Source organism: Phoca vitulina, unplaced genomic scaffold (assembly GCF_004348235.1).
Source record: "Phoca vitulina isolate PV1807 unplaced genomic scaffold, GSC_HSeal_1.0 scaffold31, whole genome shotgun sequence".
Lineage (NCBI taxonomy): Eukaryota > Metazoa > Chordata > Mammalia > Carnivora > Phocidae > Phoca > Phoca vitulina.
In genome coordinates this window covers 11,194,252-11,207,309 of record NW_022589734.1, presented here as the reverse complement: position 1 = coordinate 11,207,309, position 13,058 = coordinate 11,194,252, and the positions used below count along the sequence as shown (strand labels likewise).

General features: G+C 41.7%; 1 protein-coding gene across 2 annotated transcripts in view; it reads right to left on the bottom strand.

Moving 5' to 3' along the window:
• GCNT2 (glucosaminyl (N-acetyl) transferase 2 (I blood group)) overlaps nt 1–13,058 on the bottom strand; it is a 57,570-nt gene that overhangs the window by 18,958 nt on the left and 25,554 nt on the right. The window lies entirely within an intron of this gene.

Genomic DNA, 13,058 nt, shown 5'->3' with positions numbered 1-13,058 from the left:
ACAGGGTAGGCCTAGCATTTCTTCTGGAAACATCTCCTGAATCTGAACATTTGGATAAAAAGCACAGGGCTACAGTTAGGAGTCACAATAACAACACAAAGACAGGCAAAAGTAATTTTCGGGTGGGGATGATCGTCACTCTTGGAAGTGACTGGAGGGGTTTCCTGTGTATTAGCAGTAACATATTTTCTTGTGCAGGTTACTCAGGTCAGAATCAGTGCAAAATTCAGTGCTCAATTCCAATAAGTGCAGTTTTATGTTTATGTAGTATTTCTTTTTTTTTTTTTTTTTAAAGATTTTATTTTATTTATTCATGAGAGACAGAGACAGAGACAGAGAGGCAGAGGGAGAAGCAGGCTCCCAAGGAGCAGGGAGCCCAATGTGGGACTCGATCCCAGGACCCTGGGATCATGACCTGAGCCGAAGGCAGACACTTAACCATCTGAGCCACCCAGGCGCCCTTATGTAGTATTTCAATAGAAGTTTAAGTTATAGATGTATGTTTTTTTAAAGATTTTATTTATTTATTTGAGAGAGAGAGCACATGAGACAGGGGAGGGTCAGAAGGAGAAGCAGACTCCCTGCTGAGCAGGGAGCCTGATGCGGGACTCGATCCAGGGACTCCAGGATCATGACCTGAGCCGAAGGCAGTCGCTTAACCAACTGAGCCACCCAGGCGCCCAGGAATGTGTATTTTTATAAATTTGTAAAATAAAACATGAGACTTCAAAGAAACGTTGGCCCCTTCAGTTCCTTGCCCCCGCCCCTTTTCTTCTGCCTAGGGTCATCCTTGGGATCACGGTGCTGGTTTTGGGTCTCCAGCTTTCAGGTTTCCGGGCCCTGATTCTGAATTACTTGATATTGGTGTTCTCATTTGTATGATAGTTATTTCAATATTTTAGAAACTCTGAATTATGGACATTTTTAGATCAAGACCAATGACTAATACATTTAATTTATAGTAAAAGATAAACTCTTAAGCCACCTACAAACCTAGACAACTCTTCTTCTGTATGAGTCTTTTGTTTTTTAAGTAGGCTCCACACCCAATGTGGGGCTTGAACGCACAACCCTGAGGTTAAGAGTCGCATCCTCTACCGACTGAACCAGCTGGCGCCCCCCAAATGAGTTCTAATAAGAGGTCATATTGGGATGTTGGGATGTGCTCATTATGATGCTCTCGTATGACTGAGTGAAAGGACTCACGATGGAAGTTTTGTGAATCTGTCACATGTGTTTCTGGAATAAAAGTGAAATTAAGCTTGTGATGTTCCTACTGTTTACAGATCTTCCTTGACTTCCACTGGGGTTAAGTCCCAATAAACCCACTGTTAGTTGAAAATACATTTAACACACCTAACCTACCAAACATCAACACTTAGTCTAGCCTACCTCAAATATGTTCAGAATACCCATATTGCCTTTGGTTGGGCAATATCATCTAACACAAAGCCTATTTGATAATACGGTATTGACTACCTCATGTAATTTAACTGAACACTGCATTGAAAGCGAAAAACAGAATGGCTGTCTGCGTACAGAATTTATCAGCGCCTCAGGGTGATGGGCTTGTGATGGCAGGGCTCACTGGGATCTGCAGCTGGCTGCTAAGTCCCACGAGAGGGGGCAGCATATCACTAGCCCAGGAAAAGGTCAAAATTCAAAATTCAAAGTACAGTCTCCACCCAATGCAAATTACATTCACACCATCTAAAAATTGAAAAATAGGGAGTAGAACCAGACCCATCCTAAGTCGGGGACTGTCTGTATTCGGAATCACAGTTACCATCAAATCAAAGCTAACAAAAGCTTACCAAATTGAAGCTTAGTAATGATATAACTACATACTGTATTTACTTTTAGTTTATTACCCCAGTGAATAATATTACTAAAAATGACCATGCTTTTTTTTTTTAATAATAAAAGCTCCAACTGATTCTATTATTTATGGAAAATAATACATAAATAATATGGGGAAAGTCTGCTAAACGGAACCAATTATCAACAGCTATTAAGACGCCAGAGGGTCTATAAGAAACTATCATATTCACCTTGGAACTCACAACATTTATTCCAGGCAGAGGGAGAAGCAGGCTCCCTGAAGAGCAGGGAGCCCAATGCAGAACTCGATCCCAGGACCCTGGGATCATGACCTGAGCCGAAGGCACACACTTAACTGACTGAGCCACCCAGGCACTCCATATTCATTAAGATTTTTAAGGAGGCTGAATAAGAAGCTGCTTTTCCAGACCCCAAAGGCTACATATTCTAAGATTCCATTTTTATGACATTCTGGAAAAGGCAAAACCATAGGAGAGAGAACAGGTCAGGATTTGCCAACGTGGTAGTGGATGTATGACACTATGCAATGGTCAGAGCACATGGGACTCTGTGAAAAGTGCATATGAATTTAAAAATAAAAAAGGAAGCTTCTCCAAATTCAACAATATTGTATAACAGAATAGGTCTCCTTCATGGTAAATGGATATATTGAAAAATTCCATTTTGTAGTATACCAATAAAAAATTTTCATTTGAGGAATATGAATATTCACTACCTTTTTTGATGAATTTGGAACACATTTATAGAATCTCATCATTAAAACTTATCTTTCAGTATTGGATAACATACATACCAAAATGTTACTGCCCTTTTCCTCCAAAATCTAGAGTATTTCAGAAATAAATTGTGAGAAGCACTAAATAGACCGACTATTGTATTATGACTTAGAAGTCCCATCATCGTGACCCAATTCAGCTGCTAAATCAGGTGACCCAAACAAATCACTTCACCTTCCTGGGCTTGGTTTCTCTAAACCTAAATGATGCGAATATCCCTTCCAACTCCAAAACGAAATTACCCATTTCACTTCACAAAGTCATTTTGTTCTTCTTGAAGTAGCCATTCCAAGTTTTTACTCTTTCTTACATGGTCCACTTAAAACAAAAACAAAAACAAAACCTATCCCCAAAACCACATTCAGTGAGCACCTTCTGTGAGTCAGGAGTGGCATTATGGGCCTTAGAGTCCTGGCTGGAGTTATAAGTTACTAATTATAGAGTCACGGTACAGTTAAGAGTTACCACTTGATTCATCTTAACAACACGTGCTTCCTTTCCCATCACCACCATGAGATTAGCAGTATCATTCCTAGGCTGAGGAAATGGAGTTTGAAGAATTGAAGGGATCTGCCCAAATCACGAGCTAGAAGAAGCCATGGTTTGAACCCCCTCCCCTTTGAGGGAAGGGGGCCCACATTCCTCATTCTACCACGGTTCTCAATTCCATGTGGGCCACTGGAGGGCTCTGAAGGTAAATGAGGCCATGTCTTTCATCTGGCACACTCCTCACTCCACGTGTCCTTCTTGGGACACAATGGATGGAAGCGGACAGGGAGATGGACCAGATGCTTCCTGAGATACCGTTTCAACCTGGTTCAGGTGCCCCCTCATTCTGGTGGAAACAATACTGCATTTTTTTTTCAATTGGCGCAGAGAGGAGATTCAGGTTATCTGGAAATTGTAGGTATCCTCAAGAGTCAAGATGCCAACATTGACACAGGATTGTTGTTGAACACCTGTGTTTCTTCGTATCTAAGCATGAACTTGCCCACCAAAAAATGATGCACGTGAGACAAATACTCTCACTAACCAGTGTCATACTACAGTTACTCTTTTCCTCTCATTTCCCCACAAGGAGAGTAGTATTGGAAGCTGGCGGGGAGAGGGAAATTCAAGCTGATTTTGTCTGAGATCCAGAAATCTTCCAGATCCTTTGTAGTAATCTCAGAAGCCTTTGCATCATGGAAAAATTGTGTTTTCCCAGTTCCTGTTGTCTCTTAATGAGGACAATTGGGTGGAATAAAAACAAAAACAAAAACCTAGCAGTTATTAATACTTACCAGGCACTATGCACGATTTTTGGCATTTGATATGTATTACTACACATAATTCACTTACAATAGTAGGTACTATTATTGTCCCCATTTTACAAATACAGAAACTGAGATTCAGAGTGATTACATCGTTTGCCTCAAATTGTATACACTAGAAATCTGCAAAACTGCATTTGAAGCCAAGTCGTCTGGCTCCAGAGGGCCTCCTCCCCTCCCCCACAGTTATATATTACACTAGCCTTCATCTAGCTCAGTATTTATGGGCGTGCCCAGAAAATACTCTCCAGAAACAAGGAGAAATGTGCTATATTAAGACAGCCAGGCAAATGGGGTTATTGTGTTAGTACTCAGTAACTAACATCCTCATTTGGTTAGAATTTTACAGCACAAAAATCACCCACACCCACTGCCTATGATGATTGGCCTGAGTTTTATTAAGTCCTGGCAGGAGTGGCGGTTGGCATCTAAACACAGACATAGTGACTGTGACAAGGAGAGAAATTCATTGTTCCAGTAGGCCTATTGTTCCAGTAATCCTATACTGGAAAAAAGGCAGGATGGAAATGGTCATACAATCAACAAAGGCTGAACTGGGAACTACCTTCTCCATCATCTTATAAATTGCTAGTATTGTCTCCATTTTATAGATGAGTCAACTGTGGCCCACATAGGATAGGTTAACTGCTCAAGATCAGCCAGCAGGTAAATGAATGTGTAAAATTTTTGCTCCTTCCACTGCATGCTCCAGAGTTAAAGCAAATTAATGCAGGAGAATTTTTTTGAGATCACCCAGCCCACCTTTTTTTTCATTTTACTGAGGAGGAACCTGAGGCCCAGAGAAGTTAGGTGACTTACCTAGGGTCATACAAGGACAGAGGCTAGAACAGAGGCTAGAAGATAATTTTGCAGTGTGCATATCTAGGTCATTGGCCCTTCTTATGTGGTCACTGCAGTGGTTGGAGTGTGAAGAACTTATAAAAAGGAAAATAAAACATTCACACCAGGCTCGTAACACTTACGGTCCATTTGTTTAGTATTCTACTGTTTTTAGATGTGCAGTGTGAAGTGTTTAAAAAACTCAAGGTCCACAAACTGCTGTTCTAATTCTTTTTTTTTTTTTTTAAGATTTACTTATTTATTTTAGCGAAAGAGAGAGAGAGGGTGAGAGAGAGTGAGGGGCAGAGGAGAGAGAGAATCTCAAGCAGACTCCCCGCCAAGCTCGGAGCCTGACATGGGGCTCGATCCCATGACCCCAAGATCATGACCTGAGCCAAAATCAAGAGTTAGAAGCTCAACCAACTGAGCCACCCACATGCCCCTGCTGTTCTAATTCTTGAGTGTCCTTTGGGGTCATCCAAAACTCTCCTCCTTAGAGCCACCTCAAGATTCTTCTGGCTCTTTTACAAGCATCTTTGAAAAGAAATACTAGCAAGTCAGAGCCACTGCTGTGAAATGCATTATTCTACATATTTATATATTGGGGAGTGAAATTGAATCAGAACTGCCCAATACACCATCTTACTTTTTAATAAATTCCCAAATACCTTCCAAACTTTCTCTAAATTCCTAAAACCAAAAATTAACTGGGGCTCAGGTTGGTAAAGTAAACTTGCCCAGTGTCAGACCAGCTGTTAAGTGATGAGGCTGGGATGCCAACGTTGAAATTTGTCCCTCCACACAGTCCTGCAAGATGAGAGGAGCCTCGTGCAAAGCTCGGAAGCTTGAAACCTGGGGAATCTCAGATGAAATCACACATGTGAAAAATTAACAAGATGACTGAACCCAGCAGAGAAGGCTTGGGGCGCCTGGGTGGCTCAGTCGGTTAAGCATCTGCCTTCGGCTCAAGTCATGATCCCAGGGTCCCGGGATCGAGCGCCGCATCGGACTCCCTGCTCAGCGGAGACCCTGCTCCTCCCTCTCCCTCTGCCTGTGCCCCCTGCTTATGCTCTCTCTCTCGCTCACTCTCTCTCTCTCAAATAAATAAATAAAATCTTTAAAAAGAAAAAAAGAGAAGGCTCTGCGAGAACCAGTGGTCATGTTAAATACATTAATATATAGCTGAAAGTGAAATATCCTTGTGTCATTTCCAAGTCAACATACAAGGACTCTTAAAATCAGAAGACCGTGTATTTGTCCTTTTTTTGTTTTGTTGTGTTTTTCTTAAATAGAGGAAGTGGATATTCAGTAGCAACAAGAGATGAACAAAAGTATCTCTAAACACTGCAGGTGGAAGGGTCTATCCCACTAAATGAGTTTTACTATCCTAATGACATAACAAGCATCATTCTGACTCTTGCTTTCTAAGGCTTAAAGAGTTTGTAGATTCAGCTTTGTCCATTAAAAAAGGGGGGGGGGAGAAGAAAACACAATCTGGTTGATGTAATAGATCCTAAAAGTTTAGGTTGGATAAAAAGATTTGCACTTTTCAGCAAAACACTATCGTGGGATACGCAGAAAGCCTCAGCCTGGACTACTGGAATTTTGTATTTCCTTTGAAAAGAGGAAGCTACTCATGTCTGAAAATTATAGAGTCAATTCAAAGATTTTTCATAAATTTTGTTTTCTGGCTTTGGGTTTGTGTAGTATGTTGGCAGTTGGAGAAACTGGTTGATGGGCACAAGAGGGTTATGGAGCTGCGTGTTGGTGAATTTCGTATTAGGGTTTATAAATTATCCCTGTGTGAGTAGCTAGGAGGGGTAACGTTTGTTTTAACTTTGAGGAAGTTGAACACCCAAAATGGGAAGGATGTGGCTGCGCCAGCAAAAACCTGTATAGAATGATTGTGAAAAAGCTCTCGTTTCTTTCAGGTCCTGGCTGTGCTGATTTCCTTTTCTGAGAAATTATATTATATTCTAAACAAATACCACGTAAGTCCCTTCTGGGGCACGATATGCTTTCAGCAAACAAAGCAACCTATGAATCCCAATTCCTGTTCCTTTCACCTGATGTGTTCACAAAAATAAAGTCCTGAAGACAATACTGACATCCTTTGGATTTTTAAGGAAACACTTCTTATGGATAATACACACCCAGCAATATTCGTGTGAGGACCAAGTGAGCTGTTTTAGTAGTTTCAAAAATTACACCGATTACACTAAGGGAAATCAAAATTACAAAGAATAAGTGCCCATCCCAACATGTGAAACTTGCTTACATTTTCCTATACTTCCTCCTGGTTTTCTCTGGGTATATCTACATCCAGTTGTACTTGGTGGTGGAGCCATAGTGTAGACATACTTTTATAGTAAAAAGATATTTAAATTAATTGTATTTAACACCTTGAGGATCTAGTTAGTTTAGGAACTCTAGACCACATTAAGGTTTTCTTTATACATATTCATATTACTAAGTGGATAAAGACTTATCCTGTCACTCATGACACTCAACTTTTTCATTTAATTCTCAGAACTTATTTTTTTTTTTAATTCTTGGGTAAGCTTTATTTATTTAAGTCATCTCTACACCCAACATAGGGCTCAAACTCACAACCCCGAGATCAAGAGTCCTGTACTTGACCAACTGGGTCAGCCAGGTGCCCCTCTCAGAACAACTTATTAAGTAGCTGTTGTTATCAGGACCGTATAGATGAGGTGTCTGAGGTCAGAGCTACCCACGGTCACCAAGCTAATAAGGACCAAGCTAAAACTCATCAGCGGGTTTGCCTCATTCCTGAGCCCAGGGGATATTTGCTCAATAGGAATACTTTCCCACCAGCCCTTTGCACACCACCTTTACAACACCTTCTATATGCAACCACCACCGGTCCAGCTTTTCCTATTTATACACCCTCAGTTTCCTTTGTCCTGGTGGCTGCCTTTTTTTCTCAGTCAAGGAGAGTCTCTGATGGAAATCAACAGAACCAACATTTGCTGCAAATCTATACATGGGCCAGTCTCCATAAGAGAGGGTCTAGATCAGCGGTTCTCCTAGACAAGGAGCATCAGGATCCCCTGGGAGCTTGTTAGAAATACAGATGTTGGGGCTTGCTCCAGACCTGCTGAATCAGAAACTCTGAGGGGACGGCCCAGCAATCTGTGTCAACAGGCCCTGTTGGTTCTGGGGCTCTGTCTGAGAACCACTGCACTATATGCATTATCTTACTTAATACTTATAACTTCTCTGGGAACTAAGTGCTATTTATTATTCCCATCATCATAGATGGGTAAACTGAGGGTCAGCATACACTAAGGCCAATACCACATAGTTCGCAAATAATAGGATCCGGGACTTCAACTTTGTCTGGCTCCCAAGTCCTTTTCATAGTATTGTGTGGACTCAAAGGCAGATGGAAGGAGATGCTGTTGTAATGGTTCAGAGAAACAGAGTAGAGATATTTATGTTAAAGAGATCATTCTGACATTGATTATACATTTATTAGGGCTTTGATATACAAAATATTTTATGTTGTTGCTTAAAGAGTCACTGAAATGCAATATTATGCTTTTGTTTAAAAAAAAGGCAACTAAGGCTTCTAGAAAATATTTGTCTTATACAATTTGTAGACAGTGATGGCAGGTTGAAAGAATGTTGGACAAATGGTCTTGCCAGTTCTGAAATGGTAGCTACATTAATCCTTTCCGCCAGAATTCAAGTCATGGTAAGCTCAGTGAATATTTACCAATCATAATGGTATTTATATTTAATTAAATCTTCATATATACTTTAATCCAATTTTTTGTCTTGCATAATGTTGTTCTAGAGATTAGGAATTAAAAGCTAATTAAGAGCAGTGTTTCCGGACTTTTTCCTTCACAGGGGTGGGGAGCAAAGAATGTTTGGGCATAGATTCTCCAGGAAAGATGATCCAAATATTACAGCACAGCCAATGCCTGGAGACATCATAAATGATCCTTCAACTGCCTACGGCTTCAGCAGAACTTAATTATCTAAATAGTAGGCAACCTGCCTAAGGTTTCTCTACCAGAGCTCACCATTTTATGATATAAACTTATCAGTCTAGGTACTCAAGAGCCAGGATAAATTGTAAATCATAAATCTTCCCCAAATTACTGGCCCGAGAAGAGCCTTGAGCCCTTTTCTAATGGAGGAAAAACAGGGCAAAAGGCCCAAATCACTGACATAATATTTTAAAAATCATGTCCAAATTTATTATGTGTATTTGGTATTATCTGGCTATACAAAAGTGGCATCATTTTATTTATTTTTTTGAGAGAGAGAGAGAAAGAACATGCATGGTGGGGGGTGCAGAGGGAGAGAGACAGAGAGAGAATCTTAAGCATGCTCCACGCCCAGCCTGATGAGGGGCTCAATCTCATGACGCCGAAATCATGACCTGAGTTGAAATCAAGACTCGGATGTTCAACCAACTGAGCCACCCAGGTGCCCCTAAAGTGGTATCATTTTAAAACTGTTAAATGGATAAGGACCCATGGAAGTTTCTGTTTTATATAATTTCTCCTTCAACCAGAATTTATCTCCACATCCAGTGTGGATTATCATCTGGACACACACACAAACTCAGCTTTCTGGTAGACCTGACTGTTCTAATGACATTCATGAGGACAGGACTCCACCAGGCCATCAATGTTTCTAATTCTCGGTCATTGGTACAGTCGGCATGATTGAATGCATCCTTTGTGGTTCTCCAAACTGACTTCTAAATTTAGGCTGATGTACAGAGCATACAATACATACTTTGAAAAGAACTGGGACTGAGCCAGCCCTGCCCAGATTTAAGGGCCTGGTAACCTTTCCGTGGAGAACACATAGCTTCTCAACAGCTCACTGTTTACATTTGCTGGGAGCTACACCTGGAGAAATGTTTCAAGTTTTCTTTCTATTATTGTCTTTTCCTAGCCTTTCATTTCCTTACACTCAGGGTTTTTGTTTTGTTTTGTTTTGTTTTTCCTAATCCATTAGCTAAGAAGCAGCCTAGATCAAATTACGGCAGTAGAAGCCCACTGCAGGAACGTTGAGTAGGTCAGGAAGAAGTACCACCGGCAGGGTTGGGTGGGTGCCAGGTTGCGGGAGAAATTCAAACCAGGTGCAAGTAAGGTGGGAACTAACTGGAGGCACCCACATGGGGTACCAGTGCTTTCTCCTGGAATCAGATGCGAATGCATGATGGGCCCAGAGTGGCTACCTGGAAACCAGATTTTTTTAAGGAGGAACTTTGCCCTATTAACATTTCAGCTGGAACTCTGGGGCTTGCCAATTCTACAACGTCTTTCTGGTATCTTTCTCTTTCTCTTTACTGATACCATTTGTGGGACTTCGTTATTGTGGAATGACACCTCCAAGCAGTATCTTACCTCCTCTTTCTCCAATCCTTACTCAAAAATTTGCCCCACCCCACCCAGAGACAGGACACTTTTATACATCCTTCCAAGCTTCTCATAACTATCTAGCCCCTCCCCACACCTTCCCCACAGCCATCCAGCAAGCTACAAATCCTCAAGTCAGGCACGGTGGTAGGTGGTAGTGTGGGGTAGTGATGGGGAAGACAAAGATGGTCGTCCTATTTCTTACCCTTAAGGAACCCAAACACTGAGGGGGTAGGGCAGAGGAGATACGCACTTAGCAGGAAATTATAATCCAATGCTGGGAGCAGTGCACGGAGTAGAGGAGAACCCAGAGTTGGAGTACCAATTATCTGGGAGGTGGGTGATTGGAGATGGCTTCCAGAGGTGCCATCCAAGGTGGATTATAAAGGATGAATCGGAGTTAGACAGAGATGGTAGGAGGGATATCCCAAAGACCGCCGCCCCCAAATTAAGTGAAAATTGGGAAAGTGTGTAGGGCTAAGGAGTTGCTGGAACATGAAGTCTGAAGCATCAAGTAAAAAGAAAGAGAGATGGGTCAGGGAAGGGTAAGGGGGAGGAGAAGTCAGGTCATGGAGGTCATGTCACAATAAGAACTTCAACCTGATCCTCAAGATAATGAAAAGCCACTGCAAAGCTTGACGCAAGGAAACAAGCATTGTACTAACCTATCTGAGAGTTGCGTGCACTTGCCATTGTTGGGTTCTGGGAAGCAAAGATCCCTGGAGACTTAGTTCCACCAAACGGTTTGGGTCCAGATTATAAAATGCTTCCAAATAAGAAAAACTTAAGCATTTAAATTAAAATTAGCTTCCTAAATATCTGCATATGATCTATGTAAATAAATAACATATCCAGTAGTCCTTTGTTTCTCACGAACAATAGGGTGCCTAAAATAAAGATCATTTTTCTTTTTCTCTGTATTTTTGTGGTAAACTTAAAAACAGTGTATGTAAAATGAACAAGAGGCGCCCGGCTGGCTCTGTCGGTAGAACATGTGACTCTTGATCTCGGGGGTTGTAAAGTTCGAGCTCCAGGTTGGGTGTAGAGATTACTTAAGAAAAAAAAAAAAAATCTTTAAAAGAAAAGAAAAAGAAAGACTTCTACTCATTGTAAAGACAAAGTCCTCAAGATACTTCACAGTGATTAGGTTCAGAGTCTCAGCCTGGTTGCTTCTCCCCTCACCAGCCTTTTGTAAGAACATTAACTGAAGAACACCTCCCATTCCCACTGGCTCACAGAAGGAAGGGCCAGACCAAAGCCTGTTGCAGATGGGGACCGAGGAAACTGGCACAGAAGCCTGTGTGGGGCTGGCAATCAGTTCTGGCAAGGACACCTTCCCATGACTCCAGCTAGCACAGTGGCCCTGCTAAGCCTCAGCATGTTCACTGTGTTCCAACACACACACACACACACACACACACACACACACACACACACACTAGCACTCCATATTCCTGCTAACCTTATTTCCAGCTTAAAGTGGTCAGGTGGAGCTTACTTCCACTGTTCTTCCCCCCCTCCCCCATCCTTACCCTATCCCCTTTCGGGAATTCTGCAGGCGATTTGCTTTACTTTTTTTTTTTTTTAAAGATTTTATTGATTATTTGAGAAAGAGAGAGAGAGTGCGTGTGAGTGCGTGAGAACAAGCAGGGGGAACGGAGAGGGACAAGCAGACTCCACACTGAGCTTGGAGCCCAATGCAGGGCTTGATCTTAGGATCCTGAGATCATGACCTGAGCTGAAATCGAGAGTAGGACGCTTAACCGACTGAGCCACCCAGGCGCCCCGGGAATTTGCTTTAGATATAGGAAAGAAAAAATGATTATTCCTTCCTTTCCTGGTGCAAGTTCAAACTTCAGGTCACACGAATCCAGGATTAGATCCCAGCTTTGCTTGGACAAGCTGTGTAAAGAGGAGCATATTACTTCAATCTCTCTAAGCCTCCTTTTCTTCCTCTGTACATGAGGATAACAATGATTATTTCTTATCCTTGAAAGAAATGATGTAGAACATACATCTGGAGCAAACTATATTAACCAAAACAGTATTAGATGCCACCTAGTGCATATTTACATGTGTTTAAAATAGTCATTTGTAAACAGTAAGAATGAACACTCACTACACTCTGGTAAGCGTTGGTTTACTCCCGCTCCTACAAGTCTTTGTGATCTGACAATTCAGTAGCCCACAGGATAGAACATGTCTCTGTTCCCAGTCACCTTGCCTGTCCTCTTTCTGCCCTGAGTAGACTTTGTGACCACCACTCCCACTTGGCTCTTAGGAATGCTGAATAATTGAGAAAAGAGTCACAGCTATGAATCTTTCAGCTACGAAGGTAGCTTGAAACCTCACTCAAATGTGTCCTTGATAACAATAGTCCACGTAAGAGCAGGGATAGGGCCACCCTCACGAGGGTTGATAACCACAGCCATGCTGTCACAACAGTGGAAACTCGTTTATTGGGACATCACCAGGAACAGGTGCTACGGGCACACAGGTGTCCTCAGACAACATACGGAAAACAGAATTTTGAAAAGAAACTCAGTCCTGAATCAAAGAGGGAATTTGGAGCTGTTTTCCGCCTTCAGTGGCCTGGCATACCTCGGACCCCTTTCCAAATGATCATAAACAACAGAAAAGGCTTCCCAGTCTATGAAATCAAGAGACTGCAAAGTGGAATTTCCAGCAATCTGTGACTTCGAAATTGAGAATTTACTTTGGATCACCTCCAGCTGTTGATCAACTCTGGGGATTCCAATTCATTTTACCCATTCTTCTCGACAACAAAATATCAGACTGTTTTTGTTGAACCAAGTTAGTTGAGACCTGGGTACTTGGTCAGGTCTTAGATTAGAGACATTTAACTGAAGAGACAATTT